Below are 21,259 nucleotides of genomic sequence, written 5' to 3'. Positions count from 1 at the left end.
TTCTTGATGTCATTGTCACTTTACAACTTAGAGAGAAACTAAAAAGGAATGACTCTTTCACCTAAATTGTATGTTTAGAGCATCAGGGTACCCTCAAGCTACCTTTAAAGTATAAGACTTACTTATCTATTACTATGGCGGCTACGACATTTTTGAAAACCACCATTTTCTGTGTTTGGTTATGGTAATTTATGTACTACTTTTTAACTGAAATATGAGCTTGGGCTGAATCACTTGAAATCAATGGACAAGAAAAATCAGTAACTTGTGTGTTAAAAAGTCTTTTGAAGGAGATTTGTCTAGAAAGTAGCATGATACGGAAGTGAAATGTGGACGATAAACAGTCCACACCAGAAAAGAATAGCAGCTTTTGGAATGTTCTGCTTCAGAAGAATGCTGAAGATTGGGTGGGTATACCAAATAACTAAGTAAAAAACAATGATACGAATCAGGGAGAAATTTGTAAAAGTTCAATAAAATAAAGCGTAGGTTAATAGAACACATACAAAAGCATCAAGTAAAAACTAATTTGATAACAGATGCCAGTGTGGGCGTTCAAACGTGTTAAAGAAGACCATAGCAAGCCAGTCCAAACTGATGTATGTTACAGCAGATACACGGAGATAAAGCACCTTGTGCACTATGTACTAGCGTTCAGAGCTGCGTCAAACTAGTGTTTGAACAAAAGACCACAACAACAGACTTGTAGATTTCTTGCGACAGGATGCGACGGTACGACTCCTTACTATTATTACGAAATGAGTGTGCTGCAATAATACGAGGGTCAGTCAAAAAGTAATGCCTCCTATTTTTTTTTCTACGTTTAATTGTCAGGAAATTTAAATGCAATTACATAGGTTGAAAACCACAACATTGAGGATCATTTTGTCATTTTTCAATGTAATCTCCGCCCATCTCTACAGTTTTGGTCCATCTTTGAACAAGGGCATGTATCCCAGCACGGTAAAAATCACAGCTCTGCTTCCTAAGCCATTGACGCACGGATGTTTTGACGGCGTCCTCATCTTCAAAATGAATCCCACGATGAGCTTCTTTTAGTGGCCCGAACAGATGGAAGCCTGATGGTGCCAGGTCAGGGCTGTATGGGGGATGAGGCAAAACTTCCCATCCAATTTTGACAATCTCGTCAGAGGTGTGACGACTGGTGTGTGGTCTTGCATTGTCATGCAAAAGAAGAACATCTACCATTGATTTTGTTGGGCGAACTCGCTGAAGACGTGCTTTAAGTTTTTTGAGGGTTGTGACTTATTGAACAGAATTTATTGTGCATCCCTGCTCCAAAAAATCAACCAGAATCACACCCTCTGTATCCCAGAAAACTGTTGCCATAACTTTCCCTGCCGATCGCACAGTTCTGGATTTTTTCTTCCTCGGCGAGCTTGTGTGACGCCACTCCATTGACTGCCTCTTTGATTCGGGTTCAAAAAAATGCACCCATGTTTCGTCCCCGGTCACAATTTTTTTCAGAAACTCATCTCCCTCCAAACGGAAGCGCTGCAAGTGTTGGGAGGCTATTGTTTTCCTTGCCTCTTTATTCTGATCGGTTAACATTCTTGGAACCCACCGTGCACAAACTTTTGAGTACCCCAATTGTTTAATAATCGTGATCACACTGCCTTTACTAAGAGAAATAATGCGACACACTTCATCTGCAGTCACCCGACGGTCACCAGGAATGATGTCATCAACTTGCTGAATGTTGTGTGGAGTCACTGCACTCACCGGCCTGCCGCTCCGCTTTTCGTCAGTCAACGGTGTTTGCCCTTCAGCTTCCTTACAACGACGAACCCATCGTCTAACAGTGCTGACATCCACTGTCACAACACCATACACCTTCTTCAGTCTTTCATGAATGCGTATGGGCGTTTCACCTTCTGCATTCAAGAATTCAATCACACAACGCTGTCTCAAACGAACATCGATGTCGGCCATCTTACAAACTTCTGCTGTGCTGCCACCTGTTGACACAGAAAGTTACTACTGCAGTGGATTGCAGAAGAAGGTTTGAGGAATGGCGCCAAATTCAAATTTTTCACTTAACTTAATTTTTTTAAGTAGAAAAAAATGGGAGGCATTACTTTTTGACCGACCCTCGTATCAAGGCATGCTAATACATGATCTCGTCACTTTGTAGCGGTTTGGTCTAATACTTGGATACTGGAATGAGTTTAGCAGAGATTTTATGAACAACGGGAATAGAAAGCAAACCTACGCTTATCGTGTGTACGGGATTTTCCCAGACAGTCCTGGGTTTTTAGCACTGTCCGGGAATTCAAAAATTTATTGAGAAGTTTGTGACTGTCGTAGATTTATTTCATTTTTAGACCTATATGTCCAACATAGCGTTTTTTAACATTCTGTAACGGCTGTGGAACCAGCTCTGACGTTGATGGGGAGGCATGGCTAAAGTTTCCGTCATAACTTTCAAAAATGTTCAAATGTGTGTGAAATCGTAAAGACTTAACTGCTAAGGTCATCAGTCCCTAAGCTTACACACTACTTAAGCTAAATTATCCTAAGGACAAACACACACCCATGCCCGAAGGAAGACTCGAACCTCCGCCGGGACCAGCCGCACAGTCCATGACTGCAGCGCCCTAGACCGCACGGCTAATCCCACGTGGCTCACAACTTCCCATTTACTGTTTCTTTTCGGGTGTGAAATAACTCGTCTGCGCATTTCTGATCATTCTATTCGTTTTCTGCCTATCGTTTAGCGATGGGAAAAAGAAAGTGTGTGTTTAATGTTAATCTGCAAAAGCCTATCCGGAAAGTCACTCCTTTTCTTGCAAATGTTGTGTGTGCTGAACTAAATGATTTTACTATTTGAGTTAGTATGGTTTGCCACCTGAGTGGCCGAGCGGTTCTAGACGCTACAATCTGGAACCGCGCGACCGCTACAGACGAAGGTTCGAAACCTGCCTTGGGCATGGATGTGTGTGATGTCCTTAGGTTAGTTAGCTTTAAGTAATTCTAAGTTCTAGGGGACTGAGGACCTCAGCAGTTAAGTCTCACAGTGAAAAAAAAAAAGTTTCTATGGTTTTATTTTGTTGATGTTGTTGTGATGATGGTGGTCTTCAGTCAGAAGACTGCTTTGATGCAGACCTCGACGTTGTTCTATCCTGTGGAAGCCTCTCCATTTCCGAATACCTACTGCAGTCTACATCCATTTGGACCTGCTTAGAGTATTCATATCTTAGTCTCCCTCTACGATTTTTACCCCACGCACTTAGTTCCAATACTAAATTGGAGACCCCTTGATGTCTGAGAATGTGTTCTCAACTGATTCCTTCTGTTAGTCAAGTTGTGTCACGAATTTCTTTTCTCCCTAATTCTATTCATTGTCTCCTAATTAGTTACGCGCTCTAAACATCCTATCTTCAGCATTGTCCTGACTCACAACAGATGGTTCTGGACAATCCCCAACATTTAAATTTATATTCAGTGTTATCAAATTTCTCTTTTTCACAATCTGTTTTCTTTCTATTGCCATCCTAGATACTTTGCTGCGCAAATAGAAAAACTTACTGACTGCTTCTAGCGTCGTATTTCCTAATTTATCTCCGCAAGCATCGTCTGTGCTAATTTGACTGCATTCTGTTATCTTGTTTCACTCTTGTCGATATTCTCTTATATCCTCCTTTCAAGACAATGCCCATTCCGCTTAACGTAAGTTTCGAATTTCTAAAACCTGCCTATAGCCCATACGAATATTACAGCCTATAAAGTAATGCAGGTTTACTTCAGGGAATTCCCACATGATCTATAGGTCATAATTGTTCATTCTGGGCTCTCATTTATAACCAGTTCGTTGTAATATCGAGATACAGTGAGGTGGCAAAGTGTTTAAGTCACTGGACTTGAATGTGGGATGGCCACAGTTCACATTCCTGTCCAATTGTCCAAACTTAGATTTTCCGTAACAACTTAAATCGGGTGGAGGGGTGGTTCCTTTGAAAAGATTACAGTCGTTATCTCGTACCATTGTTGTTCAGTCCACTCTTGTATTGTGGGTCTAGCGCTCTGATCGTCGAAGTCAATCAAACTGTAGTCTTCTACAACACTCTTTTTTTCCGAAGGAACCGATACCATGTAGTGACCGTTACTCAGTTTCGAAGTAGAAAACTCGATCATGAAGGCCATTTATTCAAAATGTAGTATTTGGTAACCGAGGCTACTCTTGGATTCGGATAATCATTTCCAGGTCCCGACAAATGCTCAGTTTCGAAGCAAGAATGTCGAAGCCGAATGTCATTTATTGAAAAGTTTAGTATGTGGTAATCGACGCTTTCTTGAGTTCGGGAGGGGCCAGTTTCAAATCCTATGCGGCCGTTGCGATCCACGCTGCCTGTAGTTCCACTCCACTAGAGCTCTTCAGGCGACTGCTTGTATCGAACCTTAAAGTCACAGTCGCTTCCTTCCCCCACGCTTCCCCAGCAAAGATGGCGAAGCATCTGTGGTTACCTGGACATCGAAGAGATGTCACATAAAGGGGAAGGCTGAACTTTTAACACCAAAGTAGAAAACTTACTGATTGCCCCATGGAGGCGAGATAGGATCGCTGATGTTCTCTATATACATAAATGATTTGGCGGACAGGGTGGTCAGCAATCTGCGGTTGTTTGCTGATCATGCAATGGTGTACGATAAGGTGTCGAAGTTGAGTGATAGTAGGAAGATACAAGACGAATTAGACAAAAATTCCAGTTGGTGTGATGAATGGCAGCTAGCCCTAAATGTGGAACAACATAAGCTAATGCGGATGAGTAGGAAGATCAAACCTCTAATCTTCGGATACAGTGTTACTGGTGTCCCACTTGACAGGGTGAAGTCGTTTAAATATCTGGGAGTAACTTTGAAATGGATATGTGAGAACTGTGGTAGAGAAGACTAATGGTCGACTTCGGTTTATTGGGAAAATATTAGTAAAGGGTGGTCCACCTGTAAAGGAGACCGCATATAGTATGCTGATGCTAACTATTCTTGAGTACTGCTCGAGTGTATGGGATCCGTACCAGGTCGGTCTGAGGGGAGATATCAAAGTATTTCAGAGGCGGGCTGTTACCGGTGAGTTCGAACAACACGCAAGTGCTACGGAGATGCTTAGACAACTCAAATGGGAATCCGTGGAAGGAAGGCGACGTTCTTTTTGACAGACGCTATGGAGAAAATTTGGAGAACCGGCATTTGAAGCTGACTCCTAAACGACTCCACTGCCTCCGAGATACATTGCGTGTAACGACCACAAAGATAAGATACGAGAAATCAGGGCTCATACGGAGGCATACACACAGTCGTTTCTCCCTCGCTTTGTAGACAACATTCCATTAGCACTAATGACAGCCGTGGGAGAGCCAGGACTAACAAAACTCTACCACCTGGTGAGCAAGATGTATGAGACAGGAGAAATACACGCAGACTTCAAGAAGAATATCATAATTCCACTCCCAAAGAAAGCAGGTGTTGACAGATGTGAAAATTACTGAGCTATCAGTTTAATAAGTCAATTCTTTACAGACGAATGGAAAAACTGGTAGAAGAGGACCTCGGGGAAAATCTGTTAGGATTCCGTAGAAATGTTAGAGCACGTGAGGCAATACTGAGCCTACGGCTTATCTTAGAAAATAGATTAAGGAAAGGCAAATCTATGTTACTAGCATTTGTAGACTTAAAGAAAGCTTTTGACAACATTGACTGGAATACTCTCTTTCAAATCATGGACGTGGCAGGGACAAAATACATGGAGGGAAAGGGTATCTACAATTTGTACAGAAACCAGATGGCAGTTATAAGAGTCGAGGGACATGAAAGCGAAGCAGTGTTTGGGAAGGGAGTGAAAAGGAGTTGTAGCCTATCCCCCCCTGTTATTCAATCTGTATATTGAGCAAGCAATTAAAGAAACAAAAGAAAAATTCGGAAAAGGAATTAAAATCCATGGAGAAGAAATAAAAAGTTTAAGGTTCGCCGATGACATTGTAATTCTGTCAGAGACAGGACGTGGGAGAGCAGCTGAACGGAATGGACAGGTCTTGAAATGAGGATATAAGATGGACATCAACAGAAGCAAAACGAGCATAATGGTATGTAGTCGAATTAAATCGGGTGATGCTGCAGGAGTTAGATTAGGAAATGAGACGCTTAAAGTAGTAAACGAGTTTCGCTATTTGGGGACCAAAATAACTGATGGTGGTCGAAATAGAGAGGATATAAAATGTAGACTGGCAATGGCAAGGAAAGCGTTTCTGAAGAAGAGAAAGTTGTTAAGATCGAGTATAGATTTAAGTGTCAGGAAGTCGTTTCTGAAAGTGTTTATAAGGAGTGCAGCAATGTATGGAAGTGAAACGTGGACGATAAATAGTTTAGACAAGAAGAGAATAGAAGCTTTCGAAATGTGGCGCTACAGAAGAATGCTGAAGATTAGATGGGTAGATCACATAACTAATGAGGACGTATTGAATTGAATTGGAGAGAAGAGAAATTTGTGGGACAACTTGACTAGGAGAAGGGATCGTTTGGCGGGGCATATTCTGAGGCATCAAGGGATCACCAATTTAGTATTGGAGGGCAGTGTGGAGGGTAAAAATCGTAGAGGGAAACCAAGAGATGAATACACTAAGCAGGTTCAGAAGGATGTAGTTTGCAGTAGGTACTGGGAGATGAAGAAGGTTGCACAGGATAGAGTAGCATGGAGAGCTGCATCAGACCAGTCTCATGACTGAAGACCACAACAACAACAACATCTGCGAGCGGAACAGGAAAGGAAATGGCAAGTAGTACTACAAGGTGCCCCCCGCCACGCACCGTACAGTGGCTTGCGGAGTACCTATGTACATGTTTATATAGATGTGAATGACGGTGCACGCACGCATGCGTCTCGTAAGCTGTGACATGTTACACACAAGCAGTTAGAGGGCGAGCGGCGGCGTCGCTGTCCATATACGAGAGCATCAATTTTTGCTCAGACGACAGCAGTCGTTTGGAGGGAATATACGAGGCGTTTTACACTGGCAGTTGGTAGCAAACTGATAATTCGCCACGGGGCAGTGCGGGGGTCCCCCCACGGGCACGCCGGCGGACCCTTATTACGCGGACCACAAAGTGGCGCGCCCGCTATCGGAGGTCGTAAAGCGGGCCTCCGCAGCCGGACCGACGCACTAGGCCGCACCGCGCCGCGCCACGCTCGGTTATTCATTACGGCCGTCGTGGGAAATATCGGCGATTAGACGACGTAACAAGCCAATTCCTGGGCGGCCGCCTCTCCTCTCCGCTCTGCCGCCGCCAGTTTTTATCGCGCTCACATCGGCCACCTCCCCCCTTCGGCCTATTAATCCTCGCCCCCGCGGCGCCTGCTCTTCGCGAGGGTGGTCCTCTTACACACATTTCACTCCCAAGGAGTCCCGCGTCCCTCTCTTTCCGGGGACGCCGGTTTGGCACGAGCGCGGCGCGCCCTGTCTCTCTGTCTCTCTTAATAATGGCAAACATCATAAACCGGCACCGGTTTATTTCGCGCAGCGCCGGAAGGGGCCAGGGCTAGGGAGGGGCTCGCAGTCGTAAACGTCCGATTGATGGGTTTACACGGCTACAATAAATGTTGTACGACCTTTTTTTTTTGTCTCCCTTCCCGCCCCTCCCCCTCCCCACGGCCTTCCCCTCCCGCTCGGTTCTGCCGGCGAGCCCGAGGCAGTTTTGTGTTCGCAAATTGACTCTGCCGCGCTGTGAGTCATATCTGCGGCCGCCCCTCGTCTCGCTCCGGCTCTCCTCGCCGCTGGATATTAAACTGCACGCCGCCGACGCTGCCTGCTCTGCGCCGCGCCGCTCTTTCTCCGGCTCCGCTGCCCGGGTCAGCTGGCTCCCTTTCACTTAATAGCTACTGAAAGCGCTGCCCCGACGCCCGACTCATTCGACGTCGCTCTTACAGAAACGCCCGCCGGGGGTCGAGAGGGGGGGGGGGGGGGGGGGAGAGGTGAAGGCGTCATTATACGCGCCAGCGTCCGTATCGGTGCGGGCCAGCTCGCATGTGAGCCGGCGGACGTTCTATTCGCTTCCTTCCACTGCACAAGCTGTCGCCGTTGGAGCAGCAGAAAAAAGAAGCACGCCGGCATCCTACATCGGATAGAGGTTCACGTGGAATACAGTCTCAGAACCCTGTTCCAGAATGTCAATGTTCGCTTTGGAATGTTTCCCTGATGGGAGCGTCAGGAGTAGGCCGGTGAAAGAGTCCAGTAGTCGATCCATAGCTTTAGCTTTTTGCTGCCTTTTGTGCTTCTCTTACCTTTTTTCATCGCGGTCGCCGTACAATACCATTGCTGCAAGATTCTTGCTATTCAGTACCCTTGAACCGTGACGCAGCTTCTTCCCCGCGGATTTCGATCCGTTGTGTCCAAGATGGTGAAAGAGACTTTTCTTGTTCCAGTGGAATACCACACTCAGAGACGTTGAACTCAATGTATTTCCTATAATGTACAACTACAACTTTTCTTAATGAATTGACTATACATGCGTTACAATCGAGCTAGATGGTGCCGTGCGTCCGTCTCACACGGGACTCAGAGCCATAGTACAATGAAAAACAGAACATCAGCGCCGTGATGACTTCTTTGGTGTCGCTGGAGGTCACGCGAGCACCGTGCCTTTCCCTCGCGCCGGCCTCTGTGACCGAGCGGTTCTAGGCGCTTCAGTCCGGAACCGCGCTGCTGCTACGGTCGCAGGTTCGAATCCAGCCTCGGGCATGGGTGTGTGTGTGATGTCCTTAGGTTAGTTAGGTTTAAGTAGTTCTAAGTACAGGGGACTGATGACCTCAGATGTTAAGTCCCATAGTGCTCAGAGCCATTTAAACCTTTCCCTAACGGGTCCACGGAGTAAACGACTCAACACAGCAGTTAGAAGCGCCAGTCGACGGCCCGCATTGCCGACAGCATAGGATCGGCACAATTCCGATCTGCACAAGCCATCAAAAAACCTCCTGAAAGTGGGGTGCTTCCTACTTGCTAACTACCTCAACCAGCGAGTGTTTTTCGTCGACCAATGGATATCAGGAATGTGGAACATCTCTTTCTGTGAATGACATATTATACCTCAGCTTCTACCATTAGTCGCACTTCTATATGAAAATGACGCACTTTTTCACCTCCGGCTCAGGAATAAAAGATGAAAAGAGGTCAGGAGTAGTATAGCTATGACTATTTTGGTCTACATTTTTTACATTTATGAAGTCACATGACTGAGGCCATCGACTTAATCACTGCACAAAAGTAAAAACAAAGAAAATGGGCTGGAGTTGCCATGCAGAAGGAGAAGGTGCACCACATTTCCTTACGTGCCGTACTCTTCCATTCTCCATTAAGGGGAGGTTAACTATCTTGGGTCGCAAAAAAGCATGTTCTTTGAGAATATTTTTCTGGATGTTTTATAAATATTAATGTCAAATTTGGTCAAAATGTTTATTGATATATCCTCTTCAAACTGGATTTTTTCGACCAGAAATGTCGAAGAGCAAAGACGGAAATGCCCGCAACAAAATTTCGATGTACACCTCCACGCGCGGTATGTCATAGGTCGCCGATACGGCGAGTCTTGAAACAAATATCATTTCGGCTGTCTTGTCTACGGAAGCACCCACCACAAGAGCACCAACAACTTGCTCACTCTAGGATTCACTTAATTCCGACGTAACGCACTCAGAATTACACAGAACACTGCTCTGGACACAACCGACAATTGCAATGCATTAAGGACGTTGCACAGGTGTTATTCGTAATTAAATACCACAGCGCCACCTGCAGGCTCGGCTGGCATCTGCATTTATGACCAAGCTTGCATTTCTCGCGGTGTTTCCATACTTTTGTCCAACCCCTGTTTAGCAGGGCACGGAGCTGTGTCCTCGACGGCCAGAGCCAGCCAGTACTCTGCCAGCCCGCAGCGCGACGTTTTGACGTCTCGCCCGCCAGATGCAGTCGCAGCCAGCGGCGGCCACAGCCCCGCCCACGCGCCTGCTCCTCTGCCAGCACCAGAGCGGCACACATTGCGTCACGCGCAGCCCTGAAATACTCGCTGCGGCTCGCACTGACGTCTCTCAGCGACTGAAAATATTCCCACTTTTATCTCTGAACACAGCGCCCGCCCGCGTCCTCGCTGGAATCGAAGCAGTCCGCAGATCTTAGTATCAGAACGCAACTGCAGCATTTATTTATACTGTGTAAGCCACCGAGATATGCGAGGCAAACATGATTCCAAGGACATACATCATTTGACGAGCTTGTTAATTACCCATGAAGGACTGCATGATGAACTACTGCTTGCACGAATATGAATGGAAACTACACTACTGGCCATTGAAATTGCTACACCGAGATGATTCATGTGATAAACGGGCATTCATTGGACAAATACGTTACACAGGAACTGACATGTCATTACATTTTCACGCAGTTTGGGTGCATAGATCCTGAGAAATCAGCACCCAGAACAACCACCTCCGACCGTAACAACAGCCTTGATATGCCTGGGCATTGAGTCAAACAGATCTTGGGTGGCGTGTACAGGTACAACTGCCCATGCAGCTTCAATACGATACCACAGTTCATCAAGATCTGGACAGTGTGCTGGACACGGCAGCAGTCGAACATATCCAGAAAGGCCCGTACAGGACCTGCAACATGCGGTCGTTCATTATCCTGCTGAAATGTAGGGTTCGCAGGGATCGAATGAAGAGCCACCGGTCGTAACACATCTGAAATGTAACGTCCACTGTTCAAAGTTCCGTCATTGCGAAAAAGAGGGGACCGAGACGTGTAACAAATGACACCCCATACCATCACGCCGGGTTGAGATACGCCAGTATGGCGATTATGAATACACGCTTCCAAATGTGCGTTCACCGCGATGTCACCAAACACGGATGCGACCATCACGATGCTGTAAACAAAACCTGGATTCATCCGGAAAAATGACGTTTTTGCCATTCGTGCACCCAGTTTCGTCGTTGAGTACACCATCGCAGGCGCTCCTGTCTGCGATGCAGCGTCAAGGGCAACCGCAGCCATGGTCTCCGAGCTGATAGTCCATGCTGCTGCAAACGTCGTCGAACTGTTCGTGCAGATGGTTGTTGTCTTGCAAACGTCCCCATCTGTTGACTCAGGGAACGAGGTGTGGCTGCACGTTCCGCTACAGCCATGTGAATAAGATGCCTGTCATCTCGACTGCTAGTGATACGAGACCGTTCGGAACCAGCACGGCGTTCCATATAACCCTCCTGAACCCACCGATTCCATATTCTGCTAACAGTCATTGGATGTCGACCAACGCGAGCAACAATGTCGCGATACGATAAACCATAATCGAGATAGGCTACAATCCGACCTTTATCAACGTTGGAAACATGATGGTACGCAATTTCTCCTCCTTACACGAGGCAATGCCGGTCAAATGCTGTTTGTGTATGAAAAATCGGTTGGAAACTTTCCTTATGTGAGCTCGTTGTATGTGTCGCCACCGGCGCCAACCTTATGTGAATGTTCTGAAAAGCTAATCATTTGCATATCACAGTATCTTCTACCTGTCGGTTAAATTTCGTGTCTGTAGCACGCCATCTTCATGGGGTAGCAATTTTAATGGCCAGTAGTGTGCAATTGTCACCACACGTCGGTGTAATTTCTAATTTTTATAATTTCATGTTCATGGACAGCATACAAGTTGCAGCCTACGTAGAGTAAATACACCGAGGTGACAAAACTCTTGGGAAACCTTCTAATATCGTTTCGGTCCTTCATGTCCATTGTGCATTCTGACGGACTACGGCAATTCCAGCAGGAAAATGCGACACCTCACACGTCAAGAATTGCTACAGAGTGGCCCTAGAAACACTCTTCTGAGTTTAAACACTTCTGCTGGCCACCAAACTCCCCAGATATGAAGATTATTGGCGATATCTGGGATGCCTTGCAACGTGCTGTTCAGAAGATATCTCCACCTCGTCGTACGTTTACGGAATTATAGACAGCCCTGCAGGATTCATGGTCTCAGTTCCTTCCAGCACTACGTCAGTCGGGTCCATGCCACATCGTGTCGCGGCACTCTTGCTTGTTTGCGGGGCCGTACACGACATTAGGCAGGTGTACCAGTTTCTTTGGCTCGTCAGTGTCTTATTATTGTTATGTTGGTTTCAATTAACATTATTCAGGTTATGTTATGTTATTTTAACCGGGACCTAGAAACGACAGAGCGGCTCCGTCCCCGCCACGGCTGCAGTGGTCCGCAACCTCAAAACGACTACCGCAGTTCACCTCACCTCACTGCAACCCCACACCGAACCCAGGTAACCCCCATGTTTGTGTGGTAGAGTAATGGTGGTGTACGCGTACGTGGAAAACTTGTTTGCGCAGCAATCGCCGACATAGTGTAGCTGAGGCGGAACAAGGGGAACCAGCCCGCATTCGCCGAGGCAGATGGATAACCGCCTAAAAACCATCCACAGGCTGGCCGGCTCACCGGACCTCGACGCAAGTCCGCCGGGTGGAATCGTGCCTGGGGCTGGCGCTCCTTCCCGCCCGGGAAGCCGTGCGTTAGACCGCACGGCCAACTGGGCGTGCTATTATTCGGGTACTTCATGTCCGGCTGCAGTTCCATTGTCCTCGATGGATTACCAGAGCCTTAAAAGATTAGTTTAATGGAAGAGCTGAAGAGAGCCAACGAAAAGCGGCGCGTTTCCTCACTTGGATCGTTTCGCCAGCGATAAGTTTACGGAGATGCTAAGGAGACAGCAGTGGAATACGCTACAACGGAGGTGTTGTGCATCATGGAGTGTAGAAACTGTAGAAACTCTTACAGCTTACGTTCCGAGAAGAGTCGGATAACAATGTACTTCTTGCCTCGTACATCTCTCGAAATGACAGCGTGAAAATCAGAAACGGAGGTTTACCGACAATCATTTTTCCAACGTAGCAATCCTGACTGGAACAAGGAAGAGGGAAGTAACGTATCAGATGTACTCCCAGCACACACTCAGTCTGTATGGTGGCTTGTGGGCTATACATGTAGAATATTCGTAACGTCTGTGGCTGATCAGAACACGCAGGGCACAGTGGGACGGGACATCCAATTAGCCAGCAAGCCTCCTGAGTTAGAGGTGACGAGCACCAGAGGCCGCAGTAGGCAAGGTCGCAGCCGGGTGCGGCTGAGTTCCGTGACTGCGCTGACGTCACGGCCGGCGGCAGCGGCAGCGGCGCTATCACGCGACAGCACGGCGGGGCTGGGCGGGGCGACGGCTTATCGGGTTATCTGGACGCCGGCCCGCGGCCCTGAAATACGGGGGTCGCCGCCCCCACCTGGCCCGGGAAAAGGGCGGAGCGCGGCCAGAGGCGCTCGCAGGTCGCGCTTCCCGCAGCGTTGGTGCTCTTCTGCGTTGCTGGCACCATAAAAGTGGAGAGCAAAAAACAACGTCCAATCAACATGAAGCATACCACGAGGACCGTTCAGTAAGGAGTGCAACACATTTTATTATCGGCCAGTTTCGGTCAAAAGATACGGAGTTCGTTGTGGGACATGGTAGAGTATTCCTGCCTCAACCCCAATAGTTTCATGAAGTTCCGATAAGTGGCAGTGTCAAGCGTAACCTTCAAAATGGCGTCTGTAACGGAGTTTCCAAGAAGAGAGCTGTCACTGAGTTTTTGGAGGGAAAACGAGAGCAATACAAATATTCGTAGGCGCTTGCAGAATGTCTACGGAGACCTGGAGGTGAACAGAAGCATGATGAGTCATCAGGAGAGACGTCTGTCACCGGAGCAGCAAGGTCGCGCAGGCTTGTCCAATCTCCCACGTGCTGGCCGGCAGCACAACAGCAGTGACTCCTGCAATGCTGGAACGTGCGGACATTCTCATTCGAAGTGATCGACTGGTCACAATCAAACCCCTCGCTGCTCAACTGGACGTTTCTGTTGGTAGTGCTTACATACTAGGTGTGCGCTCACATGGTTCCTCGCCCCTACAGAGGACGACCCCTTCGCACTTCCATTTGTTTGACTCAGTTTAGTATGCACTCCGCGGGAAGCAGTACGTTGATGATGGGGATGTTATTGATGCAGGAAGACTTTTACTCCGATGTCGACCAGTAGACTGGTACTATGAGGGCATACAGGATCTCAGAGTTAGGTCGCGTAAAGACGTCGCTTTGCATTAAGTTGAGAAATAAGGTTTTGTAGCCAAAAGAGTGGGGAATAATATTGTGTATTGGAATCCTGAATACAACCAACATGCTTTTCGAAAAAAATGTGTTGCGTTAGTTATTGAACGTCCCTCGTACAGTCTTAGACATGCAAATTAATAGCTCTTCAGCGCATCCGTAAAATTAGGTAGATGTTACGAGATTCGGAATCGCCAATACAAGAGGAGGCAGACAGTACTGTGGTGTCAGTAAAGAAGCTGTAACTGCAGAGTGGGTCGGTGTGCAGATTTCAGTGACTTCGAACGTCGACTACTCTTTGCTTGTAGCCTGAGCAACAAATCCCTGAGAGACATTTCAACCCTTCTAAGGCTGCCCATATCGATTGTGGTAATGTCACTGTGACTAAATTAAGGCCAGGCAGGTCTCATTTGCTGACGGTAGAAAACTTCGGATACTGCGAAGGGTGGTTATAAAAATCGCAGGAAACTAGCGCAACGTATGATTTGTGAGCTCCAAAATACTACGATATCAGCAGCGGAGCTAGCACATTGATTGTGCGGAGGGAGTTGGAAGACCAGAGTACAGTGAACGAGCACTTCCTAATAATCCAGGATTGAGGTGGTATAAAGAGCGATGCCTCTGGGCAATGGATGACTGGAAACGTTGATTTGTAGTGAAGATCCCGGCAGCCCGATGGAAGAGTTTGGGATTGGCTGCTGCCTGGACGCCGTTAACTCCCAACACTTGTAGTGCCAGCGGTGAAGCAGAGATGAGGCGGTGTTTCACATGGTTACGGTGACGTCGGTTATTGTGCTTAAAAAAACGCCAAGTGTTGAGGATCTGAACACGTTTCACAATATTGTGTACTCCGTACAGCAGAGGAACCTTTTACAGACTATGGTTGTATCAGCTTTACGGTTCTCCCCTGTCATATTGCAGCATATCAGAAGCTACGGCTTGTAGGAAATAACGTCCCTGAAATGACCTGACCTGACCTGGGCGGAGACCGGTCCTAAACGCAATGGAACACTTTTGGGATGACTTAGAACGTCGATTTAGTTCCACAACCCAGCGTCCAACATCGCTACCTTCTTTGGTTTGGAGTCTTGAGAAATAATCGACTGCCATTCGCCATGTTTACAGCATCATGATGGTCGCATCCGTGTATGGCGACATCGTGGTGAATGCACATTGGAAGCGTGTATTCGTCATCGCCATACTGGGGTACGACCCGGCGTGATGGTATGGGGTGCTCGTCTCGGTCACCTCTTGTTCGCATTTACGGCACTTTGAACAGTGGACGTTACATTTCAGATGTGTTACGACCCGTGGCTCTACCCTTCATTAGATCCCTGCTAAACCCTACATTTCAGCAGGACAATGTACAACCGCATGTTGCAGGTCCTTTCTGGATACAGAAAATGTTCGACTGCTCCCCTGGCCAGCACATTCTCCAGATCTCTCACCATTTGAAAACGTCTGGTCAATGGTAGCCGAGTAACTGGTTCGTCACAATACGCCAGTCAATACTCTTGATGAACTGTGGTATCGCGTTGAAGTTGAATGGGCAGGTGTTTGATTCAATGCCCAAGCGCATCATGGCCGTTATTACGGCCAAAGGTGGTTTGTTCTGGGTACTGATTTCTCAGGATCTATGCACCCAAATTGCGTGAAAATGTAATGACATGTCAGTTCTAGTATAACATATTTGTCCAATGAATGCCCGTTTATCAGCTGCATTTCTTCTTGGTGTAGCGATTTTAATAGCCAGTACTGTAGTTGTTTCATCGTGTCAGTTTCGGTATGATAAAAGAGGAACTGAATAAATTAACTTTCAGTCTCCCGTTTATGAAGATACCACCTTTTTAATTGAAGTATCTACAGGCTATTTCATTTGTTCCCCCACGTGACTTTTTTATACCCTCATCTCCAGCCACCCCGTCTCTCTCTCTCTCTCTCTCTCTCTCTCTCTCTCTCTCTCTCTCTCTATCTATCTATCTCTATCTCTCTCTCTCTCTCTCAATCCTGTGGAACGCGTTTAGTCCAATCTCGGCCGGAAAAAACGATTTGGCAGAAGAGTTGTACAAATATAAGAATGTCAGTTTCATCAAAAAGAGCGATGTTTACCTGCTACTTTGCCTGCCCTACTAACTACGGCAGCTCTGGTAATGCTTTGCAGGTTTGCAGCACGTGAGTTGGAGAGCGCGTCGCTTGCTTCCCACAGAGCCGCTCTGTCCGCGGCGCTTGCTTCCCTTTTTCGCGTCTCTCTGGCTCGCGCAATTGTTTAGCGAGCGCCAGCCAAATATTTTAAAAGTTGTCCATAAACCTTGTACAGTTAACTGCGGCTAAGCGGATAGAGCGCCTTTGTTTGTTTGCTCAGGGCGGAGCAATCAGGTGCGATTAGTGCGTTTCTGCGTAATTGCACGCCAGCCGCGGTGCCATCGCAGCCGCCGGGTCGTATACTGCGCTGAGTATAGCGGCTCTGCTTCTGCTCAGGACAGCACAACGCACACTACGGTTGCTCCGACACTTCTCTGTCAGCCTTTGACGGTGTTTTATAATCACTTATAGCTGCTACTCACGCATTCATTTGTATATTTATTCCTTTTCCCGCTAATTTGTTACATGTGTCGGAAAGCAGAGCGGATGGCAAGGTTTGCAGAACAAAGAACAGATTAAAAGCCAGAGATTTGCCATAAAACAGTGTTGGCGTAGTACCCTACCTGCTCGTATAGTCTAATGAGCAGTGCACGAGCTTGCGAAACTGGGAGGTTAACTAGACGCAGATAAAATCCACGAAGCAGATTAAAGAGGCTGGTCTGATACATTGGTTAGTCTCAGAGTGTCTTTAAGACGGTTTTTCGCGTTCGTTTAAGCGAACGTGGGGCTGATTCCCAATGTGCGTCTTAGATAACACGACACACGCAGAATAAGGTTTACACCATTTACAGACAGAAGGCCCTCTCGACTTCCCTCCCTTAGGTAACCATGGCTACTGTGGCATCAGGAAGTGTAGCCGGCCTCAAACTTAAAATAAATTTTTAAATCATGAAAACAGTGGACTCTGTGCAGCGGGATAAAGGCTAAGAAAAAGAGTGTTATGACAGTAACCTCTGGTCGATTTCTGTTTGAGATAAAATGTTATACATGGCTCATTAACTCGACTGACCCGACCTCTGTGGTTTATTGAGGTGAACGTATGATGCTCAGTTAACAGATTAAAGTAGTCTGGCTGTTCACAGGTAAGAGCAACAGCTTATATTAATAAGAATATTGCCTACAGACATGCTCTCTGTCAACGGCATCAGTTTGATACCAAGAAAGGTAGCGATACTGGGTTTCATAAATTAGTTACACAAAAGAAACCTCTCATTGTGGAAGAGGTAAATGACTTACAGAAAAGTTTGATACAGCACTGAACGCAATAAATCTTCAAATGTTATTTACAAATGTTCATTGTGGCTACCTATTCTAACACGACAAATCTCCCATCTGTCCTGTACAAGCTGGCTTACGTTACGTGGTTTCTGCTCAACCGATATCCGCACATAATGCCTATTCACTTTACGGCAGGTATGAAAGGTGGCTTCGTCACTGAAAACAATTTTGTTAAGAAAATCATCTTCAGTCACCATTTTGTTAAACATTTCTACACAATACTCAGTTCGTTTTTGTTTGTCACTTTCTCTTATAGATTGCAAAAGATCCAATTGTAGGACTTGAATGACAGGCGTTTCCGTAATACCTTCAACACTGTAACACTAGGCATATTGAATTCTAAGCTGGCACGCCCCGTAGATTTAACCGGACTACGAATGTAAGACTACCTAAGTAGTTCAATTGCTATGTCAGAGACTACCGGCCGAACCTGACCCGGCGCCCCGTGTCAAAAACAGCCACTTTCGGTGAAACGATTCTACCAGTCAATAACAGTATGTCTTTGAGATGGTGGCTTGCGATATTTAGTCCTGAATTGTCTCTGAACTTTGGTAGTGAATCTGGATTCGTGGAAGCATAAACAACGCTGTGCACTCTCTGCTCCGTTATACGACTTCATGATGACTGTTGGAGTTACTCATTCGCACATGCCACCCAGTGGGTGCATCGAGGACTAACAGTATTAGGTAGGAACAGACCTTGGAGGTACACTGCATTTAGTACCGTATAAAACATTTCTGTAACTTATTTACCCTCTTCACAATTAAAGGTTACTTTTATGTAATTAATTTATAAACTACCTGTATTTTGATTGTCTATCAATTCTACAGCTACAAGATGAGTGGAAATAACATAATATACCACTCGGGCTGTTCATGTAAACGAATTTGTGAACGTGGGAGGTCTGGTAGAAATTCCGTACCGTGTTTATGGTTTTCGTATGAAACAATCTGTGAACATATCTTCAGATATGTCATTTGGTCGTGAAAGCCTTCATACTATAATCTGTGAGCAGTACCACACACAGAATTCCCTTGATCGCAGGAGAAATTAGGGGAGAACTTAAGCCAACGTTTATTACTATGCACAGAGACTGTACCTGCATACTGCAACGAGAATTTCGGCGCTATCTTCGTGGTACGGACTTCTGAACCAGGCCGGCGCAGGTGGTACCAGAATTCCAACGAATGCGTGTGGCATCGTAACGAATCATTAGTCCAAGCGTTCAGGGACGTATTGCAAAAATTATTAACTGAAAATAAAAAGTAAGAGCGTATTGGTAATAAAATTTTATATAGAGTTTCCTATTCATGAAACTCGTTCCAAGAAGACAAACATGCTCAAAAAAGTTGCAAAAATGGTTTTCGCAAATAAGTAAAAAACTATTGCTGTGATCGGCAAAGTTGCATGGCTTGAAAAGATCTTTCGACTGCTATTTTGTAAGCATCGATTGCTTTGTTACGTTTTGAGATATATAAAAAAAACCGTTAATAACCGAGTTCTCTATGAACATTCACGTTCTAACACTTGCTTTGCACTGAAAGTATAGGCCGCAGTAAGTAAAAGAAAGTCCTTGTATGAAAAACTAAGAAAATATTAATTATTCTTCGATATATAACGATTTTTTGAAAACAAACCTACAACCCTCCCAAACCAGTTATCGAAGGCGCCTTTTTTAAACATTTTTCGGTCGGGGCTATAGTTTTCACTCGTTTCAGAAAGACTGTTTTTTGTAAATTTACGGGATTTTAGCCTTATATCGAGCTTTATGAAAAACAGATTCTCTTTAAAGTTTTATTTCCTGTATGCACATATCTTTTTTGTTATAAGGTAATAATTTTTGCAAATTTAACATTAGACCCTCTCATAACGTTTGGACTACCTGGAAACAGAAACGAACAATAAATATCGTGTGTTTGAAAATGCTTCCATAAAATTTCAATCAAAGGCTGGTCTTTCAAAAGAACAGTCGTTATAACACTCTGCTCCCTGATACTGGCCATCGAGAAATAGCCTCTTGCTCGAGCACGACTCTTGGGCTTTTTGCCGTTTGGCTCCAGAGAGTCTCTTGTACTCATTTCGTCCCATGTCGCCAGCCTAACCGTTCTCTGTAGGCTCGCTCTTTCCCCGACAAAAAGAAAAACGTCTTCCCCAATACTCATCGCTACATACATTTGTAAACTTAATGGCCAAAATTCAGTGGAAGGATTGGCTGGACGTCACGAGTTAACTGACTTTGCATGAGGGCTGATATTCGGTACACCAGAGCTTAATAGCAAAATCACGAACCGCACCTATTGACATCTCCGACCACTGTGCCCAACGAAGTTACATTAATTTTCACAGCCAGGCAATATACCGTGGGGGAGGATACTGGAAGCTCAATGTAAATCTTCTCATCACTCAATAACTTGATGAGCTGATTCAGCGGCAATGCCGGCAAATCTTTCAAGGCAAAGATAGACACTACAACAGTCTGGAATGGCGGCTCTACAACGTAAAACCACAATTGCCGCTTACATTATCATCTATTTAAGACAAAAATATTTCTGTCAGTAACAGATTGTGGAAGTTATTATTAGTGCCTTCAAGAACTGTATCCGGATTGAAATATCCTTAACGCTGACACTTACTCCAAAAATAAAAAAAATACGAAGAAAAAGTTACGAATGTTGGGCAACACCACCTACAAGGTGTACTTATATCCAAACCGAAAGACACGACCTAAGATGAAATTCCGTCAATCTATCACATTTTACGATCTGTGCGATGGGGCAACTCCAAGACGTTCGGTAATGTCTACCATAAATTCGGACAACAGTTACATACACCATACGAACGCACCTTTATTAACAAGCAAATACCAATGCACAATTACGCAGGAAAATACTACAGGAAGTAGAAAACAACACCAAGCCGGAAAACGAAATCTTTCTTGAAGAACGCATCACGGACGAGGAAGTCAAACTTGCAGCTTCTGAGGCACAGAAAGGGATCCTGGTAGTATTTCCGCTAAATTTTACCAATAATTTTGGTACGTTATCTGAGTATGAGGCCTATCACAATCGTTAATGCTGACTTCAAAATACTAGCGCGAGACGTCAAACTGAGGATCGAATCTGATCTCGGTAAAAGCCCGCGAATGTATCAGCACTGAGACATACCTGAGCGAAGCGTTATAACTGCATCTTGTTCACTCAGATATTTAATCTGCAAAGCTGCAGAAAGTAAAACCAAAGGTGGCTTACTATTCAGCGAATTGAAAAAAAGACTGTCGTTCGCAACGGCCACGAATACCTACTACGGACACTCCAGGAAATGGATTAGGAAACTTCCTCGATCGAAATGGATCGTCATCCAGAGAGACGTACACAATGATCACCTCAGATAAATCCCAGACCAATGAAAAACTCCACAAAATACACCTTAGTGAGACCGACGACCGCATTATACTTGTATGTAGAAATGTTGATTCATTAATCCACAGATTTACTTTTTGACACGTAGATGATAAGGGGAATTTCCTTCGTCATAAATTGACAGTGGCCGACAGGACAACTTCTGCAAATGCATATATAACGGAATTGATTCGACCGGAAAAACTCAGATACTCAAGAACAAAGAACAATACTGAAATTTGGA

Source organism: Schistocerca gregaria, chromosome 2 (assembly GCF_023897955.1).
Source record: "Schistocerca gregaria isolate iqSchGreg1 chromosome 2, iqSchGreg1.2, whole genome shotgun sequence".
Classification (NCBI taxonomy): domain Eukaryota; kingdom Metazoa; phylum Arthropoda; class Insecta; order Orthoptera; family Acrididae; genus Schistocerca; species Schistocerca gregaria.
The sequence above is the reverse complement of the archived record's forward strand: the minus strand, read 5'-3'. Positions refer to the sequence as shown.